This window comes from Acyrthosiphon pisum, chromosome A1 (genome assembly GCF_005508785.2).
Source record: "Acyrthosiphon pisum isolate AL4f chromosome A1, pea_aphid_22Mar2018_4r6ur, whole genome shotgun sequence".
Taxonomy (NCBI): domain Eukaryota; kingdom Metazoa; phylum Arthropoda; class Insecta; order Hemiptera; family Aphididae; genus Acyrthosiphon; species Acyrthosiphon pisum.
In genome coordinates this window covers 121,948,480-121,962,932 of record NC_042494.1, presented here as the reverse complement: position 1 = coordinate 121,962,932, position 14,453 = coordinate 121,948,480, and the positions used below count along the sequence as shown (strand labels likewise).

Here is a 14,453-nt window from a genome sequence, read left to right as displayed (position 1 = left end):
TAGGAGCCTTTTATTAAATTTTCAAGCTTTTTTAATCGACAAATAAAATTTTATTGATATTTTTAGAAAAAAAACTAAAAAAAATGAAAAGTGACAATGTCCGTAAAGACCTCAAAATAAGTCAAAATATTTTGAAAATGTTATGGTGTATAAAAAATGCTAATATAAACATTCAGTTAAAATTTCATGTATCTACGGTCATTTTTTTTTAAGTTACACCAAAAACCAAATTCAATTTTGTGAAAAATCGATTTCGCGTAAAAATTGCCGTTTTTCCTTAATTTTTCTTTGGTTTTTCTTGGCGCTTTTGAAAATTACTGGGAATTTTAAATTTTGACCTCCCCAATGCACCAACGATATTCACTTTCCAATCGAACAAGATACTGAAGTTGAAAATCGAAGCATTATTTCGACTACTTATCGTGTACACATACACAAAAAAAAATAAAAAATAAAAAAAATAAAAAAAAACACACATCATTGTAAAATCAATACATCCATCGTTCCACTCAGAATCTAAAACATTCAAAAAAGGAATTAGAGTTTTTATTTTCCCAGGAAATAAGTACCCATACATTTTTTAATTCGACTTATAATACCCCAGAGTCCCAAATGTTCATAACTTTTTTACATCCACTTGATTTTTCATACAATTAATAAATACAAATCTTCTGCATAAATATTACACAGGGATAATAGATACGTGTTTAAATGTATATTATGGAAGTTTGCGCGACACGAGGTCAGAAGAATCGATTTTTTTTTTTTTTGCTTCCATTGTAAGGGAGAGAAAGAGCACTTTTACCGAGGCTACCAAAATTGATTAGTTTTTCATGCTCAACGACGTTATTTTCTTCGTGGACAAAAATATATATTTCAGAGACTTTTTATACTTATGGTTTTTGACAATTGTTTAAAAATACCATAGGTATTATATACATAAAACAAGTTATGATTAGGTAGGTATACATTGAAAAATGTGTGTGAATATAGCATAATCGACTCATAATCTTTATCAATTATAAAGTTTTAATGATAATCACAAAATAAAAAAATATAAAATCATCAGGTGGGCGTATATTATATCGAAGCAGATTATAAAAAAATGCAAGCTCGTGAGCGTTTCTTTTTTGTCACCCTTGCCCCCCCGGGGCTCCTTGATTCCAAGCCGAGACCTAGTTGTACATAATTTTAAGTACCTAGAAGAGTTAATCTGGCGTAGGAAGCGATTTTTTTCATTCTTATTTGTCTCTTATTGTAATTTGTCAAAGTCACCGGCGATAATGTTATTCTTTGCAGCCATGTTACACTGATAGACGTGGACGAGATAAAGAAAACACCGACCATTACTTTATTGTGTATTCAGAAATATAAAATAACCAACCGGTCTTCAGTGTAGGTATTATGCATATTTTCGTATGACACGTTGTCGCTGGAAATGTACCTGCATAAGGTATTACTCATAAGTTATAAACGTATAACATTATATATTAATATGTAAACAAAATATACTTTACAAACTTCCGGACCATTTAGATATAATATCAGATACAAAATTTATGATTTGTACACCGATTTGCTATTTTTGTTACCGGTGATTTAAATTAATATTTATTCAAGCTATTTGTGTGAATAAACTAAAATATATTAAATGTAACCTACATATAAAAGCCTGCAAGTACTGCAACTGCTAATTAAAAATATATCTCTCATGTAATTTAAACAATTTGATCTGCAGTCAAAACAATATTATAAACGGGACCTATTAATGAGATGTTCATTAAATTACTCAGTTTATGAACATAGGTTGTACCTATACAGCTCAGCTATACAAATGATAAATTATTATCAACACATTATTTCTACTTGCTATACAATTAGGTACCTATGTCCTATATAGAATATTTTTATTTTCACTAATTTAAACTATTGTTACTAACTAATAAAATTAACAATAATTTAGATTTGGAACCTACAAAAACCGCTGTTATAGAGTGTACTAATGAGGATTGTGGTTATTTGTTATCATTTTTGTCTGGGAAAAAAAATTGCACAAAACATATTGAAACATGGGCACATAATATGCGTATGTATAGGTACATATAAATAATAGGTAATCGTGTCAACGGAAGAATGTTGTATATATATATTGTCGAAAATTACATTTTTGTTTTTACACTATATACATATATTTATTATAATTTATAATTTAATAGCACTACATCTGATACAACGAATGAGTGTTACATTTTTTGAAGAGTTTCTAAACTGTTTATTTTGTTCCGAAGTTGTTTCGTAAATATTACTAACAACACTGTGACATAAAACTAAAACGATTTTTGAAATGTTGTTTAAAATTATGGATAAGAAAAGAAAAACACGTGTGGACGAAAAAAACCAACATCGATTAGTCTATACAAACAACCCCAAGTGTTAACCCAGACAACCGTCCACAAGCCCGTGATGTTTTACAGATCCGTAAATTCTCCTGAAAAAAATGCCAGAAACCCAATTACGTAGCCTTGCAGCGGCCATTTTCTACTTTCTCTATTTTTTTTTTTATTATTATTTTTATCTTCGAATCCCCCGAGCAGCAACCGCTCTCCAAATTAAACACCTAAAATTCATCGGTCGCATAAATAAGGATAATTAATTACAGAGGCTATCCCCTTCCAACTATACCTACCCTTGCAATGGTAGTGTGTTATATTCGTCGGGAAAACGATATTAAACCCGGCAGCTATGACCGGGTAAGGGTATGTGCCTACAGACGGCGACGTTGGAGGGAGTAGGGAAAAGAGATGCGATTTATAACGCTGTTAACTCGCTACAGTGGACCCTTACCCTGTTTTTGCGTACACTGTATTTTATACCGTCTTTGGGTTTTTATTGCTTCGAGTAAACGCGGGGAGGGGATAATCCGGGATTCGCGAAAGCCGATTTCCCTTGGCTCTTCTAACCTACAAGTGAGAGAAAGAAAGAGAGAGGGTATTCTTTTTTACTTTTTTTTTTAATATCTAACTTTCGGATGGGTCCACTTTCAGTCAAACGTGAATTATAGGCCAATTTATTTTCGAATTCCTATTTGCAGTTTTGTATTGTTTAACTTTTATTTAGTGCGTAAAATGTATTTAGTGCTACAGAATTAATACATGTTATTCATATTATATTACTATATACACTGTGAAGAAATTATATTACGGCGGTTGTTACCACTATTACTGTCATAGTTTTTATTACAAGAGATCGTGACTTAAGGATATTGTGTAACCGCACAACTATTATTATTAGGCTTTGTGAACAGAATATCTATTTAACTTTCTTCTCATTAACATTCATATAAAAGTCTCTCGGTTGATTGAAATGTAAAGTTGATAATTCTTTTGAAAATACTAATCATCGTTTTATTACCTACGTTTTACCATAGTATAAGAAATAAGAAGTATGATAAACGCGAACCGTGTTTTCGTCCTAGTTCGCGCATGTGCATCGTCTTGTGTTTTTGTGCATACTGCATTGCATAAGATTAAATGTATACTCGTGACGTCGCCTTGTGTTTATTGTTAGTTGCCTATATAAATTATACATTGCCCCTTAAAAAAATATGCGCAGTCTTATCATTGAGCATACTTCTTATTCCTTATACTATGCGTTTTACTACGAATATTATCAATTACCTGACTTCGAAATATGTTTTGAGTTTGCATAAACTAATTGGTACATGTACGGTATTATCGTGCACACTCACTTCGCGCGATAACAGATAGCTAAAGATAGTGTCTAAATAAAATATAATACAAACATTATTGTTCATAAATAGAAAATTACTTCCTTCGTTTTTATTATAAAAATCAACTACAGAATTATCAGTTAATTGTACAATCATGGTAACTAAATAATAGAAAAATTATTAAAATTAAAAAAAATAGCTCCTTAAAATTTAAATCCAAAATGTTTTAATAGGCATTAAATAGTATTTATTTTCTAAATTATTAGTTTAAATTAATAGATAATTTGTTTAATAGCGCATTAGAAATTGTTTGAAACAACACAAATAAATTAGAATTATAAGTAGGTACAAGAAATACCGGCGATGTTCCATATTAAAACTTCACAGCAAAAATGTTCAGCTGAATAATTTGGAACGAGAATTGACGAGAAGTCGAACAATGCTTGTGTTACTGCTGTGCTAGTTTTACTATGACGTGTGCAATATTGTGCGGGCTGAAATTTAATTTTGAGACACAACGACATTTTGTACTACCAACCCCCAATTTATACCCTAGAGCAGCATCCCCCGAATATTTAATAAATTAACCGATTGTCCGTTTCACGGTTCGTTAATCACGGGGGTGGAGGCGAGTACTGCATACATACAGTTGGCTGTATCGATAAAAATTCATTCAATTTATCTTTTACCTCTCCACAATTTTGTATTATTATCATTTATTTAGGTATTATTTTTTTATATTACTTGGTAATAGAATATCTCGGCAAACCGTCATATCAGGTTACCCCCATTGCTTATCATGCGATACGTGCACGTCCAAAACTCGTCTAGCCTTTTTTTTACAAAAATACATACACGCACACACACTCACACCCATAGTACGCCATTGTTTTTGAGCGGGTCGACGACGTAAAAGAAAAAGAAAACGCGTATAGAGAACATGGCTGCCGGCGAATTGCCTGCCAATTATATTATGTCATGCCCGGTAGGGGTGGGTAGCAGTTTCCCCTGCAGCCGATGATTTACCACCAGACGCATTCTATTGTGTAATTAGAGGGAAGAAAAGAATATAATAAATATATAAAATAATAAATATATATTATGCGTATATGGTCTTTCTTTACCACTCAATAGGAGGGACTGAGTTTTGTATAATAATATATTGTCCGTATATTTTACAATACTTAGAAAGAGCAAGAGAGATACAGACAGCAGAGAGATAAATGTTTAAACGTTTTGTATGTTATAAAACGATCAATATATCCGGGAATATTACTGTCGATATTTTCATATTCCCGATATTAATATGATTAATAGATGACCCACCTGTTAGGTTAGAAGGTTCCTACACGTATATATAATAACATCGATGTATATCAACTCGATGATTATACCGTGTGTCGGGCGTGCGCGCCTTTGTGCGTCGATTTCGATATGTAGTAATAGCAATTAGCCTGTAATGTTCAGCCAATTATACTATGAATTATTGTGGCCGGTTTCTTAAAATGTTATTGTAATACGGTGCTTGAGATAAAAATACTTCTACCCGCCCCCCTCCCCACTTTGGTGTCTCATCCCCATTTTTATTTTTACATATTATAATGAGATATAAACGCCGGGCGGAATACAACAAAGCCTGTCAATATTTCCATAGACCATTATTTTCATAGAAATTGGTTTTTATTTTAGATGTTCAGTGTAGTTAGTTGATGGAAACTATGAGATACTAGAAATAAATGAAACAGGTAAAAAAACATTCCAGACATTCGTGTGAATAAATCAAGTTGAGGGCCCCGCTACTTAATTTACTAACTTGTCGTGACATTAGCAAAATGTTTTTTTATTAGTAGGTAATTTACATTTACACACTTGCTCATGAAAAAAATCACAGGAAATCTCTGCGCTCATATTTCAGTATTTCCCTGATTAATACACCTCCCCTTCTCGCAGACAACTGCTGTTAGAAGACATATTATGTACTTGTCGGTATTGCCCTTTGCATATTTTTATGATCGTAATTAACGACGATGATCCCAACGTCGTTATTCGGGTGATTAGAAAGTATGTCACGAACACTTACGCCTTTAATATCGGTTTACCATTAGAAAATTCCTATAAGTTTTGAAATTTTTAATAACTTATAATCAACTGACAAAATGACATTTTTCACCCGAATTACCAAAATGTCAAATAAGAAAATATAATGCTGCAAAACTCCAATTAAGAATTATACAACAAATAATTTGAGAAAGAACTTTAACTTTATACTTATAAGCTGGCGTATTCCTTAAAAAACATTTTGCAAAATACTATTATTTTGGATATGGGTAGCTACTTACACTAAATTTAATTATGTATTATTTAATGATTTTACTTTAAAGAATTCTTTACCTACATACTAGTAAGTATTTAGAAGGTAGATACATTGTAACCAATGTAACTACTATAACTACATAATATAAATTATAAATATTTATAATAATATAAAAATAACTTATAAATAGTACTTAGTAAGTAAGGTATATTTACTCTGGTAGTTGATTAAATATTTAAGTTTAGTGAATACATTATAATAATTGTTTGCTATTATCTAAAAATAATCGAGTGCTTTCATTAAATTAAACGAGACAGAAATTATATAGTTAAATAAGAAAAAGCAAGGATTTTTATGACGGTTTATTTTGTTTGTGTTAAAAAATAACTCTAAAATAAGTGAGGAAGTTACCATTGCCGTTAACTTTGGAGATTCCTTCACCGTTTACACCAGAGAATATAATTTTGTTTTTTTTTAATTCAGCAATGGAACCATAAGAGGAGCCTACAGCCGTTATCAACTGTATAATTTACTATGTGAGGTACTGAGGTCTGAGGTCCCCACTAACAGTAGCGTGAAAACCCGCCCGCGTCCTACTTTTCCGCCCATAATTATTACCAAGTGCTTAAATCAAAATTCCTAACTGTATTTACACAGCGCAATTATATTATCTGTGGCACACCACACACACATCACAGTAGTATTGTAAGTTTAACTTAGCTATTTATTTTTAATTCAAAAATTATATTTAAGAACAGAAGATAAAAAAAGTTCACATGTAACTGATAAATCTCAACGTGACGTCAGCGACTTATATTTCTGTATTTTCACCGGATCATTCTTGGACCATTAATAAATGGAAAAATACACATAGACGACCATTAATCTTCGACCGAGCAATACGTATATTATGTAATATTATCGTGCAAAATTCAACCTTCCCACCGTCTTGCACTATACATATAGTTTTTCAAGAAATAAAAATAAATTATATATAATAGGTATATTATAATATTTGTACACCACAAATTGATTGTCAAAGTACGACAATTATTTATCGACGATTATACAGCAAGCAATAATAATCGTTGGTAAAATAAAATCTGCGAAAAGATTTGATTCATGTATAAAGCAGCATTCTTCTTGTACGTGTAAAATGTGATATCGATCGAATTCCGTCATTCATTAAAATACAATAATATTACACATTTATAATAAAACGAATCGTATTGTTAAAGAATGTTTGCCTTTCCCACACCAACTCATAGTTGTCACTGAAACCCATATTCCCTTCCTTCTCAATAGAAAAGGAATACACAAACCCTATAGGGGACTGACAGGCGACTGACAGAATTTCAATATAACTAACCCAATATCGATTCTCAGAATCACAATCCCAAACAAAATCGCATCATATGTCATCTAATACAATAAATTAATAACATTTAGTTGCAAATAATGATTAACCATGTAAAATATCAATAAACTATAACGTAAACACACGAGTAATCAAAATTGATTTAATTTAATTTATATTCGGTTGCAGCAGTTCATAAGATTTAAAAAAATAGTTAACTTCGTGATGAACTTTAAGCATTAATCATACAATAATTAATCATAATTCCTTATACAGAAATTAAAATACAAGTAACCCGAATTCCTAGTATTGGTACGAGAAAAGACGACTGTTCATTACGCGTTGTTTGAAATATTTATCACGAAAACCAGTTTTAATCTCTACACGACACAACTAAGGAATACAATATTAAGAACAATTTTATTCGGCGACATACTCAAAAATGTAATGCTGACGACACTATAATAGCACAGAGCTACACTAGGCATTCTTCTTGTCCATCGGACCGTCCTCGTGTTGTAGTTTACCCCAAGAAAATTGGAAAAACGAAATAATTACACACGGGGTGCAGGTGCTATGCCCGCAGGACTGATGAACCACGACCGTGTATGTGACAGATCCTTCTGTAAGCCGACAGCGGTAGTGATAGAACAATGCGTCGGCGGCGGACATATTTTTGTGACCGAAAACTCGTAATTTGTAAACCATTGTTATACACATCGGATGGTGATGACGAGGTTTTTTTTTACGCACAATTCTTTCTCACAACCGACGACAGCGACGATAGAAATACGTCCATGCGTGTCATGATAGTCTTTTCCAGAAGTGTATTTTACCCCTAAACCCTTTTTTAAATTATTTTACTGTTTTTCGGTAACTTCGACGACGGATATGTACGTCCGTGATCAATGGAGACGAACGACAACTTATTATTATTATTGTGTGTCATACCTAATGATTGAACGTACTAACGGAGAGACTGGAAATATGTGTATTATTTATACATTGTATTGTTTCTATAAGAAATACTCGTGGTTGTTTTGTTTTCATTTTACCCTTATGCACGATTTCCTTTCTGCAAGACTGATAATCATAAATCGTTCATAAACCGTCCGTCGTATCGTCGTCCCTTTATATAATATTTTCTTTAACAACTTATGTATATGTCTAGAAAAACTAACATAAAACTGCTCCAAAAAGAAAAAGTAACTACTTTTATATTTTGTATGTATGTATGTATGTATGTATGCATGCATGTTTGTATGTACATGTATGTACAATGTACATTGTATAATATGTCTATTTATGTACGTACGAATTAAATACTATTGCAAAATGCAAAGTATAATTTATTTTATTATATTACAATAATAATAAAATTAATAATAATTGTTTATTCTTGATAAGATATTAAATTTTCGAATTCAAATAATATCAAAAATTTAGTCATGGACTCGTGAACATTTTTTTAACACACTAATTAAAATCTAATGCAGTTGTGGATAAGTACTTAAACTATGGAAATATAATTCGTGGTATATTTCCAAAATAAAATATCTATAAAAATTCATAGTGAATATAATTTAATAAAGGTATAGTTGGAACCAATCTTTCAGATACCATATTTAAAAACACAATTATTTAGTTTCAAGTCATCATTACCACCGACTAACATAAATCCTAATTATTTTAGATTATGATAGTTTCAATAAATTTTAAAATGGTTCAGGCGTTTCATCTGTAAAAAAAATGTCATCATAAACTACATGGCTAATAAATTAAAACGCGTTATGACAAACTGAAACAGTTTTAAATTTGATGGTGTCTACTGTCAACTCAAAATCACTAAAATATAATAACTAAGGAGTAAGGATAAACGCTTCAACACTCAAAATAAAAGTTCTAATAAATATTTGATTTCCAAAAGAACACTGTCAACTGAATATAGAACCATAACGTTGATATAGATAAGATGACTGTCATTCAACCGATCATGTATTTTGTCTTGTATAAATATTGAATATTATTATTTATTCCACTTCGTAGATATTTTTTCACATGATTTAAACACAAAAATCTTGACACAAATCTATCAAAACTACGATTCACCGATAAGCTGAATAAAACATAAATACAGTTTTAAATTTTTTTTTAAGAAATAAAACATTATAATACATTCCGTGTTAATGATAACTGGTTAGGTAATCGTTTCTTATAGTGAGGGAGTGTTGGATTAAAAGCATTACATTTTTTTTCTACTGCAGGGGCGAGGCATAAAAGGTAAGCGAGTTACATGAGAAATGATATCCGATATACGAAAATATGCGGATTCCGAATGACTTTCGTCTGGTCCTATGTGTATTATTTCAAGGAACAGACTACAAGGGTGCTGTTTATTGCATTCCATGGTGGTGGTGGAGGCAGTGGTGGCGACGACCGACCGACCTGAGCCTGCCCGCGGCGACCAATCGTATATGTACATAAAGAGGAGATACAAACATACATCGAGAAATATAATAATAAAATTATAAATACCTATTTGTATAATGGAAGGTTTACCGGTGCTCGGCGTGTATTATAATAATAATTGAGGGTAAAGTGCGCGGCGGCATTGCGTCCGACGGTTTTTGTCCGTGCAGGCGGTGGGGCCGATAATATTTCATGTCAGAGGCACACCGACACTGACACACCGTATTATTTTGTCGTGCTCAAACTGTTTTTATCTTTATTATTTTCTCATACGTATATAATAATACCTTATATTATTATAATGTTAATACAAATTTTAAAAAATAACGCACTCAAGTAGAATATTGTAGGATGACCTCCGTGTGAATAGTATGGGTTATCGTACAATGTTTGTGTGCAATTCGTTTTTACAACTAGCCATAGTAGAGTACACCTATTTTTATCTTATTAAAATGAGTTATACATACATATATACTAATCATAATAAGTATCATTCCTCAGTCCTTCCATACGGAACATGAGAAAATATTTACCCAATTATCTAACACAAAAAGACGATTTGACATTTTGACATTTGACGAGGTAATTAATAGATTTTTAGTAACAAATTTTGAATGATCAGTTAATGTGAGAAAACACATTATGCAATGGCTAATCTGAAATGAAACTATTAAAATTTAAAAGTTATGTGTTATCATGAAATCATCAATCTTATTATACGAAAATATTGAAATAGTAAAGTTTACCAAGAAGTTGACAAAACAATAAAACATGGATTTTACCAGATAATTCTCCATTTAGGTACCTAACTAAATCAAATTCGTGTTACATAACCTCTTGTAGGTATACATCAAATTGTTAATAAAATATATGAAACAATTATTGTTTTAAAAAAAAGGTTAAAACCAATTAAAAACAAAGATACACTATACACTAGTTCAGATATTAGTATAGTACACTTAATGCAATTATAAAAAATGTATTATTTTTCATAAACAACATATTTTAATCAGTAAGAATAGGTAACTGAAGGAATATTATAAATCGTAATTAATTTTCATTTATAGTTTTATTATAATAAAAGTATATAAGTAGGTAATTATTAAATAACATTAAATCAACTACACCTGACCAGCGGACAAGATGATAATAAACTCATTCGCTTGGGTATAATACCATAACTATCTACGGTTTAGGAAAAAAACATGTAAAAAATTCTACAAATTTATATGTAATACTCCACAAACACCATAAACATTGACGTTATATGTGGTATTCGAACTACATATTTGGAAAATTCCAAATATTTCCTTCGCCTTTATTGTGGGGCGTTAAAACCAACACAACCGCTGAGGTAGTATATTTTAGGTGTATGTAATTTCACGAGATGTGAATTTCACTTAATGAAAAATCAGTATATTCCGGTTACTATTACAAGAAACTACTGAAAAATGTGGTTCCCGAGAAATTATTTCAAATACGCGAGTAAATAAGTTTCCAGTAGAGCACGCGTATCACGACTATGACGATGAAGGAATGTTGTGAAAAATCGATATTCGTTTAAACAGTCCCAAAAAGAGAGCTATTTTTCCATGTCCGAACAAATTAATAACACGGGTTGATAAGTTAGGAGACTACCATTTTTTTTTTCATTCGAAATCATAATCTCATTTACAATAGTTATGCGAGTTCCGCCGAGTCTTTGACGAAAAAAAACTCAATAATACACCGGTCGGACTTCAATTATAATATGCACATTGGACAATTATTGCACATGCTCATAAAATAATATTTATATTATATTATATATATATATAACAGATAGGTAGGTAGTTTTTTTTATTTTATTAATGACGAGATTGTCTCTCGTCGGAGGGCAGGAAAAAAATCGTCTACGCGCGTTTTCGAGTGGGCCTACACAGAGGAGCTCAATGAGTGTAGTCGCGTCGTCGAGTGCACGTCTGCGGGGAAAATTTTGAAATCGTCCAGAGTGGGCGGCGGAAGCGAAGGGACTGTGTCGAGGACTGTGTGCTTTCACCGCCGCCACCGTCTATACCGCATATTTTATACCTACGCTACGCAAAAGCTGGCTAGAGGGAAACGCGGCGATCGCATTATTAAACGGCAATCGAAAACGCATCAACCGGGTTGGTTATGTAATATATTATAGGTAGGTAGGTAGGTAGGTAGGTACGATTTATATTTGTTGTGGTGTGGGTAGGAGGGCAATTAGCGCGGTACTGGGAATGATCATTTGAAGAACCCGAATGCGGCTAGTGCGAGCAAAGATTTTTTTCGAAAACCTTCAACACCGACCCTTTTGCGAAGAGGGGCAAGGGGTCATGTTGGTGACGAGTACACGGGCGGGGTAAAGGGTCAAAAGCCGTGAGGATGGCGGTAGTTGTAGGTATGCACGTGTTGTTGCGGCAGAGGCTTAAACGTCTCACGTTTGTGCAGCTATAATATGTTATTGTATAATATTTTACATTTTCCTACGCTAATCGCATTATCATGATATTTTGGAAACGAAACTCACCTCTAAATGTGCTCGTCGTGTGTTGTTCGGAAAACGGCTACTACTATGTTGCAGTCGCTGTTGCTTCGCGTAGAACCGACAACAACAATAATAATATTAATAAAATTACTAATCCGCGACTAAGTCCAACGACTACTCGGCCGGCAACGGAAAACCGGTTTGATATACTATTTTTTCCGTAATACGTTTGTTTCGCGGTCTTAGAAAATGAATTTCAAAAAAGAAAATGCATAAAAACAATAACAACAATAACAACTAATCGAAAGCGCACGCACACTAGTCGTGTGTTATATTATATTACTTTTAATATAAGCACACACAAACCAAACGGGTATCGGAACACTAAATCAGATTTTTTTTGGGCGTAAAATCAAATCGAACGAGGCAAACGATAACGGCGGGTTATATTAGAAAAATTAACGATAAAAATAAAACACAATAATATTATTAAACACACGGCACGGCACGGTGGCGGCGACGTCGGCGGAGTTTCGACTGAGCGGAACGACGGCGACGTAGCGAACGTGTCGGCACACCAAACTGAACTGGCGAGTGGCGAGGTGCCGGCATCGTCGGACGGGCTCCGACGAGACGACGCGCGACGGCAACGCAGAATAACCGCTAACGGCGGCTAACCGATCGACGGGTCACCGCCACCACCGCGGTATACTCGTCGCACATTTTCCTCTAAGGGGGTAACGCGTCTATTACAATACGCAATTCGCAGAATGGTATAAAACGATAATATCATATTAATATCATAATATATTATCGATTAAACGACGTCAATAAAATTATTCTTATCACCGTTATTACATTATAATATACCGGGCGCACGTTCTGCCGCGTTTATAAAACTTCCTATTAATAATTAATTATTATATCGTACCTACCTTTACTTAATACGATGTTTTTATACGGATTTTCCGATTTCGTGCACGTTACTCGAAATTATATGTCACGCGTGTAAAATGATAGGTATCATACTCGGCATAAAAGTATGTACCTATAATATACCTAACTACTATCTTCTAATAATATAAACGTGCGTATTACAAAATTAATAATACAATAATAATTTTTATTATCTTTATTTGATAATAACGCAACCACATTAATAGTTTAGGTATAATTTTGACTACTTGAGTGTATAAATTCGTGGAGATGTGAATAATAATATTATAATATTTTATACGAATTGTTATTTCGCGACATTTTACAAAATTATAGTTCAATGTTGTCACACTGATAACAGCCAATACGGCAATGACCATTGGCGGAAACCCTTTAAAATTTCAGAGGGAGCTAACATTATTAACATCAATGTGACCGGGGAGCTTCGATCCTACAAAACTAAAAAAGGAGGGGGCTTGACGGACTTTTGGGGAGCTAAGCCCCCTCAAGCCCCCCACGATTTCCACCAATGTCAATGCCCCGTATAATTTAATATTTTATAATAACAATAACTTATGTCTAATGAGTACCTATAACAAAATAATATATTATAGTGCTTGACCTATAACGCGCTTGATATTATAAATCGCATAAACGTTTTGATTTTCCGACGAATAATAAATTAACAATCCGCTCGTATTCACGGGCAAATCGTCTGGCGATAAAATATAAAATATATAAAATTTAAAAAACATAAAAAAGTGCACACAATCGACATGCGTAACTGTGTGGGCTAGAGGTCTTTGTGTTTAAACACATATACACGACAAACTTATTAATATATTATACCCGAAACTTTCGTAATACTGATTCAAAACTGTTGAACCGTACTTTTTAATCGCGTATGTACCTGCGTTTATTCGTTTAGCATAATTCGTATTTTGTTCCCCGAAAGCCGATTAACCGTAAAATAAAATTAAAAACATCGGTGGTGTTTCATTTTGTCTCTTGCGACATACTTAAGTATAATATTATCGATGTGTACATATTATATAATAATTATATTAATATACTATGGGTAGATATATCATTATTATTTGCAAAAGAGCAGCATGTCCGACAAAATTCAGTTGTTTATTGTCTAACAAACTTT

The 14,453-nt window shown here is 32.6% G+C and overlaps 1 protein-coding gene across 10 annotated transcripts in view; it reads right to left on the bottom strand.

Annotated features, from left to right (window-relative positions):
* LOC100166161 (ephrin type-B receptor 1-B) overlaps nucleotides 1–12,968 on the bottom strand; it is a 133,436-nt gene extending 120,468 nt beyond the window's left edge. For all 10 annotated transcript variants that reach the window (XM_029488181.1, XM_029488182.1, XM_008186260.3 and 7 more), the window contains exon 1: nucleotides 12,407–12,968. The gene's annotated coding sequence lies outside the window, so the exon portion shown is untranslated. The remainder of the gene's footprint in view (nucleotides 1–12,406) is intronic.
* Between the last annotated feature and the right edge of the window lie 1,485 nt (nucleotides 12,969–14,453).